General features: G+C 40.0%; 1 protein-coding gene across 1 annotated transcript in view; it reads right to left on the bottom strand.

Moving 5' to 3' along the window:
* Positions 1 to 15,283, bottom strand: part of fstl4 (follistatin-like 4) — a 232,505-nt gene that overhangs the window by 125,835 nt on the left and 91,387 nt on the right. The gene's annotated exons all lie outside the window — the stretch shown is intronic.

The following is a 15,283-nucleotide window of genomic DNA, read 5'->3' as shown; positions in this document are numbered from 1 at the left end:
CCTGAGCGTTCAGTCAGCTAGAGAGCCGGCAAATCGGCTGCTGCAGCACATTGAGCCGCGCTGGTTGTCACTCCGGGCTCGTTCTTTGCCCCTCTGGTCAAACCGTTTGCCTGGCAGAGTGGAAATATATAGTCTGACAAGTCGCATTACACAGGACAGTGGAGGGACCGGCTCGCTATCTCTTCCCGGCGAGTTCAGGTGGAAATAAAAAATTTAAAAAAAGAGTGAGAGAGGGAGAGAGAGAGGGAGAGATGTGACGATGTGAGCGGAGTCTGTTTACACCGACTTTATGAGAAGCGGCTGAGCGTCGTTGAACTTGTGGGATTCCCTGAGCACAAAGTGATGAAACCAAATGCGTTACTGTAATTGTTATTCGCCATGATTAAAATCCTAATCAGCCAGTGATTTCATTAATGCATTAAGAACTGTGAGGCCGACCGAAGCGTGATCTTTGGGATGTGATCAATGAGACTTTTCATGCAAAAAGTTGCACAAACTATTTACAATGATCCCCAACCCTGTCCTCCAACACAGACACACACCCACACATGCACAGACAGACATACGACTAAAAAACTCATAATGTAGAACAAATAAAAACGTTTTTCATTAGAACAGGAGCAGGAACTGTGGAAACGCTATCGTAGGTGAGGAGACACTGGGCTGGACAAAAACGACACCTTAAAAACCCTAAAAATAGTTTATAGATCTAAGTAAGAAAAATAAATAAGTACATTTTAAGATCATTAAAAATACTATAAAAATACTAACTACAGAGACAGTAAAAGACATTTTAAAATTAACTAGTAAAATAGTAAATAAATAAGATTTAATTAAAAGCCAAACTAAAAAGGTAAGTCTTGAGCTTCCCTTTAAAAAATGTCACTGTCACTTGAAAATTATCGTATTTTGACTCAAACTATCGTACGTACTTAAACAACTTGAAACATATCACACACTAGGACGTTTAAAATCAAAGCTGTTCTATGTGCATGAACCTTATAAATACAATAACTATCGTATATCTGGCAACGCTCTTTTATTGTGAAGGATTCTTGCAAAAAGTCCAAACTGAAGGATTTTGAACTCAAGTCTTCCTAAATTATAACATTTATATTTCTATTAATATTTGAGGATCTGTTCTGTGTGCAGGTCATTTTTAAAAGTTGAAGAGTCATGACACACTAAGCCATGCAACAGGGGGTCCGCAACCCCTAGGGGTCTGCAGAGGTACTGCAGGGAGGGGGGTCACAAAATGTTTGGTTGATTAGACATTGTTATACGTATTTTTTTAATTTTCCCCCACAGATTAAAATTTCTTTAAATACACAGCTTAATATTGAATGCAAAATGATAATAATAATGTATACTGACATGTAGCGCCACACTAGCCGAGACCTGTCAATTTAAGAGGCATGCACACGCATACAGATGCATTCTCAGTCAAAATCAGCACAAGTCATTTAAGCAAATTCACACTCAACACCGTCTTTGCTAATTAAGGGCAGACTATAGTAAACAACATCTCGCTAATTACATCAAGACTGAAAAAAAATTCAAAATAGTAATAATTTATAGTTTAATGAACTGTAAGAATAATGATTTGTGGCAGTAATACACCAAATATTTCACAGCTGAATGCACCATTAAGGACTTTGACTGAAACAAAAGAAGCGGCACTTTCCTTTCTGTAACTGTATATACAGGAAAGTGACATGTTAAGATTCTTATCCGTTGCATGACACCATCAGGGACCAATCTGACTGGTTACAAAAACTAACTTTGTGTCATGACAACAATCCTACACTCCGGATAAGTCGGCCGCACATTCCTCCGGCCATAGATACATACATTACACTCCAAGGTTGAAAACGTGCATGTGTTTGTGTGTAAGTGTTTGTCGGGGGGGGACATACAGAAGTGTGTGTATAAGATTTATTTTTTTTTCCTACCCAGGGTCACTTTGCCTCGAGGTGCTGATTGTATTTTTATTTATTTATTTTTCCTTTCTCCAGGCTCGCACTCCACTTAAGCTCTGAACCAATTTAACGCAGACCGGGAATGTAGAGAGAAGCTTGACAGAGTCACTCAAATCCCCGTCTGCACGATATTGGGGGCACAGCGAGAGAAAAATGAGGGTGAAAGATAGAGGAGAGGAAAGTGGTCTGTAACGGGAGAGGGAATGGTGGGTTCAGGGGAAAGAAGTAGATAAAGGGAAGGGAGGTGCACCTGGCACAAAGAGAATTAAATACTTGATTACAGGCTGTAAAAGACACGAAGGATCTCACTCATTAGTAACTGGAACCCACTTTTGACGAAAACACATTTGCAGTGATGTGTATTTTCTTTTATTGAACTGATGGAAAGATCAGAGGAATTGAATTGGGGGGAGATGAGCCAAATGAAATTCATTACTTCTCCCTTGTTCAGACTCTGGCTCCAACATCTTTTAAACAGCGGGGTTAAGAACAGTTGTAATACCAGAGAGTGTTGATGAGATGAGACGACGAGCTCCAAAAATCAGGCGGCGCCACCTGTTAACTCTACGAGAGACGATGCAGAACGCCAAAAAAACGGCTTCGCCCGAACAAAGTCAACGTCGGGGATTTGTTAATTACTCAAGAGGAGCGATGTTTGTGTGCGCCGCGTAGATGGGAAGACAAATAAAAAGACGCCGAATTCCATTTCATCTTGTTTACTCGTTTCTCACGTTTTAATTTAAAATCGTATCCATACGTGCCGAGCTGAGCGGCTCACATCCGGAGATAAAGACGATCCGAGAGGCCCATTGTGTCGATGTGAAGCACAGTTCACCGCCGCTGTAAAGGCGAAGCCAGTGCTGTGACAAGCATGTCAAGCTCTCTTAGGCGCGAGTAAACACTCTCTTTCAAAAGAGATTAGTTAGTTCTGTGTCACGACAGAAGCGTGCGTCGTGATTTCTGAGAAACGTGAGAGACTGTGTGTGTGTGTTGTGTGTGTGCTTGTTTAGGCTAAGATGAGGATGAAAAGGCTGCCTGTGTTGCCGAGGTGAAGAATAAAAACCAGAGTGCGAAGTGAGTGAGAAAAACTGAAAGCTTCGACAGTTTCGATGCAAATAATAAAAATAGAATTTTGTAGTCAGGCGTGAATGTCCTTGGATAAAGGTAACAACCAGTACAGAGAAGTTTATCCTGAGCTGAACCACAGACTGTATCCACCTCATTCCTAGCTCCCATGAGCCCTCTGCATGAATTACGGACGGGACTTCTGGTACGAATGTATGTTAACTGTTCGCAATAAATCCACTTTATATGAGCGAACCACGTAAAAACACCAGGTCAAACAGGGCAACGTTACAATCCCGCTGCCTGCTAATATAGAGGGGCAGGAGGATGACATGAAAAGAGGCCAAAGATAACATACAGTAGCATTTTTAGCTACTTAAAATTATGTCTGGCATAAATGTATTAAACATACTGAGTGCACATTCAACAGAATGTTTTACATTAAACCCAAAAGTGTAAAAATAATAACACACATGTATTTGCCAGGAAGACATAAGAAAGAAAGAAGAAAGGCCAAAAACAGGCTACATTTTACACATGCAAGCTGCAGTATAGACCCCTTCACAGCTTGTAAACAGTGTGACTTTTTTGGGGGGCGGGGCTTATCTGGAGGCAAACATTTCAAACACTGTAGCTTGTAAACGACAGTTAGTATTAGCTCGCGGTTAACATTGGCATGTATCAAGAATCCTCCAAATAATGATTAACTTAACGTTATTTCAGTCACAATTTAGTCTAACCCATAACGTTAGATATTAATCTTATCTGATATCAAATGTGCGCCGCAAACAGAGTTGTTGATGGCTCCATTCTTTTCTTTTAATCGCGTTCAACTAATCTTGACTGGCACTGGCTGGTATGAAATAAATCTTCAAGTTTTGGCACCAAAAAATACAGAAAGACATGTTCGTCTCAAGCTTCTCTCTGTTTTGCCTCCAGCTAATACCATGACGTCACTGTGACGTAGGCAATGAAGGGGTCTATAGATCATAAGCTCCACCCCCTCCATGTTAGTGGAGGGGACTTGGGACGAAGCAAAACATGTCAAAAAAAAAAGCATGGTTTGCTTATTATAATACTTATTATAATGCTGATGCATTTTTTTTTTCTTAAAATTTTTTGTTTTAGTTATTTAACGCTATAGAAACAGGACGTGACATCATGATAACTACATGTTTCCATGGCAACCACTCCCTGGAGAGGCCCTAGCACCGTCGCGGTAGGAAAAAATAAATAAGAATAGTGTTTAATCCAACATATCTTTGTAACTGATGGATGTAAAGCAGAGTGTAGTATAAATTAAACAAAAATGTGAGTGAGTCTGGAGAAAGTGTGATTGGATATCCGTCATTTAAAAGGACCGACTCAGTTTCGTCATTAAAATAGCTGGAAATTAACTAGCCGTCACTTAAACATTTGCTCTTCTTGTTTTCAATTACGCCAGCATTTAATCTACAACCCATTTCTTACCTTCGAGAAATCAAAACAGTGACGCGTCTCATTAGTCACCCAGCGTATCCTGCAAACCACACCAGGTGCAGCTCGATTCAACGCGCAGGCCGGACGCAGGAAAGCGTCACACATTTGGTGCAGTATCCTTGACAATGCCCCAATACCACAGCAGTAAGGGGATGCCAGTGGCCAAAAGAGAGCTTTCTATTTTCATGGGGGAGAATGATGTTTATGAGGCAAGGGACCGGAGCCGGACCAGGGGACATCTCTATCTGGGACAGGTCATCCATTTCGCACGGCAAATACTTCCGATGTAATGAATCTGTGGGGAGGATAACAACTTAATGAGGTAAGACCCACGTGACGGCCGAGGAGGGAAAAGGAGGAGAAAAGGTGTCGGGGAAGAAAAAAAAACACACAAAAACAAGGAGTGGGATAGTTGGTGCTCGTTAATAAGCCCAGTGTAACAAATAAAGGGTGTTACGGTGTGTGTGTGTGTGTGTGTGGCTTTTAGTTCTTGTTAACTTGACAGAGAGTTTGATGGAAACTTCTGAGGCAGTGATGCATTATGACCCGGACAACTCCCAGCTGCTAAAATGTGTCACTGCAGTGCACAGGTGACTTAAACGGTGGCAGCGGAATGAATATGAAATGTAACTTTACACGAAACGAAAAGTCTGCTTCCCTCAAGGAGGTCGCGCTTTAATTACACAGTAGACGTGCTTTCATTTTACACTAAAAAGTGTAACTCTGTAATTTGTAGAAAATGACTAGTCCTCAGACTAGAAGTTAACAGTAGTGTTACCGTTCTTGCACTACAAGCGCAAACACACACGGCTGGTGTGGCTTTAAAAAGCATCCTCCTGTGACCCGACACAACCTCCGCGCACACAAACTAAGTAGCGGGGCTTGAACTTAAGCCCGAGCTGATCCGCGTTATGAGGACGGCCTGTGTCTGTGTGACTGAGTTAACGGTCGGCGTCACCGGAAGGGGGGTGGGGGGGGGCAGAGGGTTTGGTGAGCAATAAGATGGACGACGGTGGCAGAGTGCTGCTGCCGCCGCCGGGGGAAAGACGAGAGGGGAAGGACGAGAGGGGGCAGCTTTGATGGCTAATGCAATAACCGCCGCTGCCACCGAACGAACGAGGCGGCGAGATAAAGACTAATCAGAGCGGTTGAGGCAGCTCTTAAAGCCGGAGACGCAGCGAATATGGGTCGACGACGGAGGGATGAAGCAGGGAACGCTGTACCCGTCATGTTTACCGACACAATATCCGGATACCAAGAAGACTTATGATGCATAAAGCATCAATCGGTCAGACCCTGTTATAGTCAACTGGTTTTTATTTGATCTAAAACTCCAAAGTATATACAATACTGTTGATCACTTTCTCTTTCCTCTATTAGTCATGATTATAGATTTAATTTCTGATCCTGTAACTGGGTAAAATTCAGGCTGGTATCGGCGATACCGATCCGACACCGATATTTTGGGTAAATACACCCTAAAAAAACTAGTGTATACAAGTATGATAAGGTAGTGACCTCATTTACTATATCGCTGAGCTAATACATATAGGATATATATAGGATAGGACACAATCATACTAAATATGTGAAAATGCTGATTCAAACACTTAAATAAGTAAAATAGTAACACATCCAAAGTAAATAATTGTTTAACTATTAAAAACTACTATAAAATTAAAACTTTAATTCTGACCCTGTTCTCTCCGCATCATAAATGTCTCGTATTCTGTGTTGTGGTTCAACCTGAGGTGTTTCACAAGGTTTGTTGTGTTGCCGCAGCTCAATAGTTTACTTACTTCACACTGTGTTCCTGCATTACCTCAAAAGACTGAAGTATCTAAAGAATCGATATTTTGATTTGAGAATCAATTTTAGAGCATAAAGACCCGGTATCAATATTTCAGTATCGATCCTCACATCACTGTCCTCTATAGTTAAGCTTATCCTGGCTGGGTTCTTCCGACTCGGGACTACAAGATAAATCACATATGATTAAATAAAAAAAAAAAAGCAGAAACACTCACAAATTCCACCTGTGCAATTCCGGGAGATGTTTATTCCCTCGGTGGAGTTTACGATCAAACATGTTTGATATTTAGAACTTAAAATCTGGAACTCGTCAGTATTTTTTCCCGAAACCACGGACGCAGAAGAGCTGCCGGTGTTGCAGCTATAAATATTTTAACCACCTAAGTTAACGTTAGCCTGCATGCTTTCCTTGTGCTCTCTCACCACATGCTAACTAATCCACTCTCATTAAGCCTTTTTGCTTTGTGTTTATGTTTTTTGCTTTTTCCACACTAATGTTTGGCCATGGATCTAACCTGATCTGATAACACCTGGATATTGCTCTCACTCCGCTGTGTAAAACTAAAAATCCTTTAATTCTCAGTGACGATCGATAATTTCGATTAATCCCATTTTTCAAATTAAAAAACTGAGAATAAACTTTGTGACTGAACTTTCTATTTGATTATCGGTCCCCTGGCACCAGGGTGGAGCTTCGTAATTACTACGACATCGACAGTTTTTATTTGAATGATCAATATCAGTGATCGTTGCTAATAACCATGTTTTCTCCTACAAACCCCAGCAGTAAAGTGTTTAAAGATTTCTTCTTCTTCTTCTTTACTTTATTTCGCATTGATGGGCAGCTGGAAACAGGTTCTGGACCAGAGAGTGGATCAGTCGAAGCTGTGTCTGTTAGGTTTACATCACTCTAGGAGCTATAAGTAGTATTATATCAATTTCAAATCTAAAGACGATGTGTGATGCGGGTAGACTTTAAAACTCTCGTGGTCTAGCTCATCCTTTCAGTTCCCATTCCTGTCTGGATTAAAGCCCCTCACACAGCCCAGTGGAAACAGCCAGCTCTCTGGGCTGCCTTTGCTGGGAGCTTCCCACTCATCAGGAAGATGAAAGCCATTAATCAAGTGAGTTAGTCCTCTTTCGATAGGGGAGGGGTTGTAATCAGAGATGGGGTCAGACGTGGTTCGACTCGCCGCCCACTGCTCACCGCCAGAGAGGGGAGAGGAAAACATCTCTGCCCGCGATGCTAATTTTTACAAATTAGGAGAGTGATTGCTAAAATTAACACTGGAATTTATTATAGAAATGACGTCCTCCTCGAAGGGTTTAGGCTAGTAAGAAGTACAAATCAAAATTTGGACAAACTAGCTCATCCTCAGCACATTTCCGTCCCCAGATAATACTTTTTGTCAAATTTGAGGTTCAGTGACCCCTGGGGGTCAGCAGAGGTACTGCTAGGTTAGTTAGACATTTTTATATATATGTGTTTTCTTTAAATACACATCAACATGAATCCAGCAGTGCACCGTTTGCACAGAGCGCCACGCTAGCTAACACCTGTCAATCAAAGCCTCCTGTACACAGTAGGCCCCACCCCTATTAGTGCTGAGCCAATCATGAGGCTGGATGTTACACACCGACCCAAGCCTCTTCAGTCCCCTGGTGAAATCCCACCAGGGTACACGCTGCAATATTAGCAGAAGAGAAGCTAACAGTGCAGCTAGCTCCTAACTACTGAGGCCAAAATGACTGATGATTCACTGACCCTACTACATTTAACTAAATTTAAAGTTAAAACTCAAGTCTGTCAATTATTTCCTTAATTTGTAATAATAAAAATTAAAAAAAATGAATATCTGAACCTGTGTATTATTTGAATAGCTTAATATTGAATGCAAAATGATGTATATATATGCTGATGATATATTTATTTATAAATAGCAATAGGCAGAGTCTAATGTAGAGCACATATAGTAAGTAGGGGGTCCCTATTTAATTTCTCCATCAGTTTTAGGTCCTTGGCCTGAAAAAAGAGCGAGTTAAAAGTACAAGACACACAGATGACGACGATGTGTGGTTGAGGAGTGGCACTACCTCTCCATTAAAAACCATTATCATTTTTATGGCACCAATTATTTGGCAAGGGGGAGTGTAATTTCTCACATGGTGGACAAAAAAAACCCCGACATCCTCAAAATCTGTTTTATGACTTTTGGCAATTGTGATCTGAATGGGTTATTAGTTTTAAGTGCGGTGGGTATATTAATCATTTTTTTTTTATTGATGTGCCCCCTCTGAAGCTGTTGGGGGTCAAATAACTCTGAGGCTGATCGTACCATTCTTGAGGAGACTTTCAGACTTGAGCGTATTAGACATTTCGGTTTCTGTGGTTGTTATTAAGCCTTTGTGGAGTGGAAAGCTTAAGCAAGCTCAGAGTAATCTTCAAAGTGAAAACGGAATTAAACTTACTGAATTGGCACAACAACACAAAAAAAAAACATTTATTCTGTTTTGCTTCCAATTGTGTCCCCTTTACGAGTGTTTAATAGTTATCAATTGACTCGTGAATGTGGTATTTTAGGACAATTTTTATCCTAATGTCACTCTACGCCAATGTGGATTGAAATATCAGCGAAACACAAAGAAGCCAGTGACAAAGCAAACAAAGAGTTCCATCCGGAGGCTGTTAGTCGTCTTCTCGACACTATATGCAATCGCTAAACCTAACCCTGTCTTTAGCGAACACATTTAAGTCCTGTTCAGTCAGAAGAGCATCAAAGCGAACAGACTAGTGGTAAACTCCTTCAACAGGTTCAGAGCGCCGGGTGTGAACCATTAAAGTCTTTCACCCCACTACTACCTGAGGAAATAACAAACTGAAATCGTAAAACTAGAGGAAAGCTGCCTGTTCTCCTTGAAAGCAGTCAAGTAAAGCTCTTAGTTAAACCTTGTGTTAAGTACATACATACGTTGCTGTTTCCACAAAGAAGTGCTGGTCCTTACTCTCTCCATTCATAAGATAATGTGTTGATTTCTGTTCCATAGGCCCATATTGAATAGACCTTTTCGCATTTTGTAAATGATGTTTTTTGAGGGGGCGGGGCTTCGGTGGAGGCAAAACATTACACTATAGCTTGTAAACGGCGGTTAGCATATTTCAACGGACTGTTTTGGCAAGATTGGACGAGGAAAACACATATTTTAGAGAATATATTAATAGACTCACCCTCTGAGATTGTGAGTGTTATTTTAAAAAGCTGATTCTGACTGATGGCTGACTACATTCACCGACCTCTACACTCTGACTCACTGGATGGACGATTTGACCAAAGGAGGACACAGAAGAGACGAAGTCTGGTCTGTCTTTATTAAGTGAAGCCTCTCCAACAAAGATAGTAAAAGAATTAAGTGGAACCACTGTGGAGGGTAACATAGTAAATGCAACTTCTACTTGGACACCTATGGAACATACAACTAATGTTGCGTTAACTAGCAGTTAGCATTAGCATCAACTTGTAACAACAATCCCCCAAATAATGATCAACTAGGGTCCTTGTCCTCTTTTTGAGAGATTTAAAAATGAGCGTTGTTGATGACTGACTCAATCCAATCTTTTCTTTTAATTGCAATTAATTCATTGGTTATGTGATAAAAGTTAATGTTTTTGTCTTTTCGAAACATTTTCACGGTTGACAGTGACAATTTTGCCTCAAGCGTCTTCTGTTTTGCCTCCAGCTAACGACGTGACGTCACAGTGTCGTAGGCCACGAAAGGGTCTGTGGGATATAAAGGTCTTTTTCCGCTCTGCACCTTTTTCGTGGAATATGTTGCAGAATAACTGGAGTTAATTTGACTGGAGAGGACTTGAGGCCGACTCCACAATATGCCCTTGTTTTTTTTTATTTCTCTAATCTGCTTGTTAATTTGTCTTTTTTAAAAAAAATTTAAACTGTATAACTGTGTGTGACTGCCTTGAAATATAGGTCCTTGGCATCAGTGGGATCTTTCTGGTCAAATAATGGTGATAAAGGTTTAGCTTAAAGCACCATTTGGTCTGATGTCCAGAGTGATGTCCTAGTGCATTCAAGGCTGTATGCATGCAGGAAACTCAACAAAGCTGTGAAAGTGGGAGCTGGTTTGGGAAGGTCAGCATTAGAGAAATGTTCTTATTTCCTCTGCCTAAGTGGAGAGTTTTGGACTGAGCAGAATGAATCACAATAATCCAGGTATGATGAAACGAAAGCCTGCGTAACTACTAGCCAAATTTGACACTGTGACTTTAGCTGTAGGCCTGAGCTGAAGGAAAATGGGATTTTAGAGCTGAGCTTTTAGGTTTATCAGTTTTAAAAGCAAATTTACCCCCCAAAAAAAGATTTTTGGTATGTGGCTTAATACACAGCTCCAGGGATCTAAAGAGATACATTTGTGTCTATGAGGGTTTGGTCGCAGCCACAAACTTCTAGAGTCTGAATAATCTGAATAACAAACAATCCTAGAGGGAGGGAGTGCACACGACATTCTTTGTTCATTTTGTTTTAATGTGAAACAACACTGCGAGGGAACAACAACACGCCACTGTGTATAATTCCCTCAACAAATTTGAAGCGAACTTTTGAAACGTTACCAGAGAAAACGCCAATTTAATCCCATCAAATGAACTGAAGCGAATAAAGAAGGTCAGAAAATAACACAAACCTCATACAGAAAGAAAGAAGATGGTGGAGAAGGAGAAACAACGCTTTGACCATTAAGAGAAAAATGGAAAGGAGGATTCAGGTGAGACTGCTCATCTGTGACATGTTTTTAATCTTCGCTGTGTAAAAAAGACGTCCAATGTCCCATTAATGGAGTTAAGATTTATATATATATGAAGTCAAATAACACCTCAAATAACTAAAATAACAGTCACCCCAGTGGGATAATCAGAAAAAATATATTTTTTTTTCTACATTCCTATTGATTGCAAGGAAGATTATCACCTTATCCACCCACAATACAACAATGGAATAAGAACATTCCATATACTTCACAGAAAAAACAATAATCAAAATAAAATTAAAATATGAAATAGTTTTGACAAAATGGAGCCCTGTAATTGATTATTTTAAATTGTCAATCTGACAACTAGTCACTTTTGTTTGTTTGAAGTTAAATATGTGATGCTCTACCTCCTTTTTACCTTTTTTTTTATTATTTATTTATTTTTTTACTCATTTTCTGAGTGAATTGGTTGCATATAGAGTCCTGGTTTCACTGTTGCTATGCAACTGGCCAAACAACTGCATCACCTGAGACACTGTTTTACCAACTACTTTTGTGTATTTGTTCATAATCCTAATTCTGTAAATTTTTGGATTACACTGTTTATTTTATTATTATTTTATTTTATCTTACCTGTGGTTTTTGAGGGTGTTTACTTTTACGTGAAACGAAGCTACTGTGAAAAAAAAGTATTTTCCCTCGTGGATCATTAAAGTGTGTCTAAGACTCTAAAATAACTTTTACTTCCTACTGCGGTTTCTGTGACAGTCTTTCGTGTTGACATGTTCGGTGGTTTAACAGTGCATTTAGGTTACTGGACTACCTGTGACGCGACGTCCCATTCTGCCTCCAGGAGTGTTTGGATGAGTTCCATGGCTTCAAACCAGGATTATTTTCAAGTTTTCAAGTTTTTGGAGCGAGACTGTAAATATGCAGCCGGATAAACGCAAAGCGCCATGTGGCACTTCCACAGACGTCTCAACCACCTCCGCACTTCCCCTGCTATTTATACCAACAGACAGCGATCGCCAGTAATAATTCTGGAAGCGCCACTGTGAGACGTGCCCTCCAATCACGTCATTGTATGTCAGGTGCAATAATTACTTCCTATTTACATAGACACACACACAGACACACACACACACACGCATGATTCCCATGACATCTGACTGATTTCCAGCATTTCCATCTCCCGCTGGTTTGCATTCAGACATCAAGTTTAAGCCTAATGTGCCGACTGAACGTCCCTAATGTGGATTAGCTATGCATGGTGGTGTCTGCCAGGAATCCATCCCTCCCTAATGTGATATGACTAAAAGTGCTGCCGTGTTGGTGTCGAGTATGTGTGCGTCTGCGTTTCCGCGCCTCGCTGACATGAAACCATGCGCTCTAAATAACTATAGCTTCACTTTTCTATTTTAGCATAAACACCCGGAGGGATTATACAGCATGTTTAATACTAGTCTGACCTGGAAAACAACATTTAAAGAAGAGCTGGTGCCAACAAGTTAACTGTACATTTGTGTGCAGTCGGAAACTGCACAGAGATTTAAAAAAAAAAAAAGGAATATTTGTGTGGAAATACATGCAATTAATAGTTGGAAAAAAGCTCTACAAAGCTAAGTTACCTTTAAATCGAAGTCATGATGAAGTGGGGGCTGTTTGGTGGATAATAATGCTGACTGTTGGCGCTGAGAGAGCAGTTTTGCTAATGAGTGATAGTAAAGGAGTGAAGATTTTAATGATTTACTATAGAGAGCTGGTGATCCTTAGTAACCCAGAGGTGATTTGTGTACCAGGATATTGACAACGTGGAGGCAGTGGATGGGACACATACTATGCAAATTAATATGTAAAAAGTGCAAGTCAGCCGATAAAAGATCAGAAAGTCATAGTACGGGAGGATTTACCATCTGACAGCAAAATAAAACATACCTGAGCACAGAAATAAATCCTGCAAGGCCCCAAAATGTTTTCAGACCGGAGTCGTGTTGGTGCCTCTGCATTGTGAGGTATCTTTCTGTTTCTATGTGAGTATTTTACAGAGGCTGCAAAAAATATAAGCAGTAAAATATCTGCAGGATACGGAGCCCAAATAGTGCTCAAAGGAACAAACACCATAAAAACACTGTTTTTTGTTTTGTTTTGTTTTTTTACAGTTCAGGTTGTGGACTTGATTTTGCAGCGAGGAACAAGCCCACAGTGGGTAAAAATGACACTCACAAACACACAAAAAACATTAATGTGTGGTTTTCCATTAATTTGACGCCCTACACAGACCCTAGCCCAAACTATAACATGTAAATATGCGTCACTGTTGTGATCGGTCCACTTGGTTGTAGATTGTTTCCGCTATAAAGATGGAAGACCTTGAGGAAAGGTTAACTGCGGAGACGCAAACATTACTGTGACTCGTCTCAGATGCAACTTCAGCCAAAGTTTCAGTCATCATTGGTGAAACCGAAGCAGGAAGTGGAAACAAAAATTAACCCAACTCGCAAAAACGACAAGGGTCAGTGCATAAGTTGTGAGGTCTATTTCCATAAATGAGCCTTTAATGGTGTAGCCTGACATGCAGTTGTCCAGAAATGTAACCTAGCATCATGCAGAGTTGTGATTGGTCCTCTTGGTATTAGCATGTTTCCTTTTTAGTGTTACTGCACAGCTATAAACCACACCAGGTCTCAGGTGCCTCTTCACATGGTTTAAATCCCAGTGATTGTGATGAGGCTGATTGTTCAGTAAGTATAAATGAGTAGCACAGTTGACTTCACGGTGACGGTCTACGTTTCTAGACATCAGACAAACTCGACCCTGAACCACAGCCTTCAACATCAAACTACAGATCACTTTGTTCTTTCACCTCAGCTGAACAGGTGGCTGATCCAAGGCATGATTTGATTTTACAACGACTGATGCTTGTGACTTCAGTTCCCTGGTCCATACAACCCTGGCTGTGCTTTAATGTTTTAATATTTTTTAAAAATATATTTAATATGATTTAATATTTAAAAGGTAAAGTCTTAGTAAAGTCTTTGCTAACACTACACCTCAAAAAGCATCAAAAGTATCGAATTTAGTGATGCATAAAATAAATCCTGAAAGTTATTAAATACTTCAAACTGTCTAAAATATGAAAATCTGAATCCACTGATACGAACTACAACTTAGGCAACTATTTTTATTAAAGCATTTTAACCTCCCGAGACCCGAGCTTTTATTTGGTATGAATTTTTAATTTCTCCAAGGTATATATTTGGGATTAGTAAGACCTAAGATGTATAAAAAACTAAGCATCATCTTTAAACAGCAAATTTTGAAAATTTTTGAAAAAAAAAAAAATAAATAAAATAAAACATCCTCATATGTGGACACGGGGATTATTTCAAGTCCCAGCGTCCTCAAACAAGTACTTGATAATTAGCAACGTAGTAGCTCATTGCAACTGATTTTTTTTTAAAATTTGCGCATCATATCAAACATTAATAAGCATAAATAAGTTTCAACCGTAAAATGTAATGAGATACTTGTCGCACACAATTTTTATGTTGTTTACTTTTATGTGCAACGAATACGGTGACAAAGTAATTTCCCTCGTGGATCATTAAAGTCTCTCTAAGTTAAAGTTCACACTGACTAGTGTATTGACCCTTTGCTACCACTAGATGGCAGACTAAAGCGTCCACTAATGAGGACAACGGGTTTAAATGAAGCAGAATAAGCTGCAGTATAACCTAAAAGTTAATGTCCCCATATGAGGACGCAGGGTCTCAGGTGGATAACGTCAATGCATAAAAACACACACACGTGTTTCCTTTAAGGCTCCTACTGAATGAACATCGTACTGTTATTGACAGAAACGAGGCCAGTTTTCATTAAAATGCAACAGAGAAACTCATTGCTTTCAGAGTTCACAAGTGACAACAGATGGCGATATAAATGAGGGACAGAATGTAAAAAAAGCCTCATTCTAACACCTGATGAAATTGCAGGGAGGAATAACAGCAGCATGCTGTTTGAAAGCAAACTTCGTCTGAAACTGTCTTTATGTTGACAACCACCTGCAGGGACTGCAGCACGACTATGACATGCATGTCTGCTCTGTGTCATCTATCGCTGTAACTGTGAGAAGTTATCTGAGCTTAACTGGACTTTTGAAATGCTGTTGATAAAAAAATAATTAGCTG

This window comes from Mugil cephalus, chromosome 15 (assembly GCF_022458985.1).
Source record: "Mugil cephalus isolate CIBA_MC_2020 chromosome 15, CIBA_Mcephalus_1.1, whole genome shotgun sequence".
In the NCBI taxonomy this organism is placed as follows: domain Eukaryota; kingdom Metazoa; phylum Chordata; class Actinopteri; order Mugiliformes; family Mugilidae; genus Mugil; species Mugil cephalus.
Note: the sequence above shows the minus strand (reverse complement) of the source record. Positions and strands in the feature narration are given on the sequence as shown.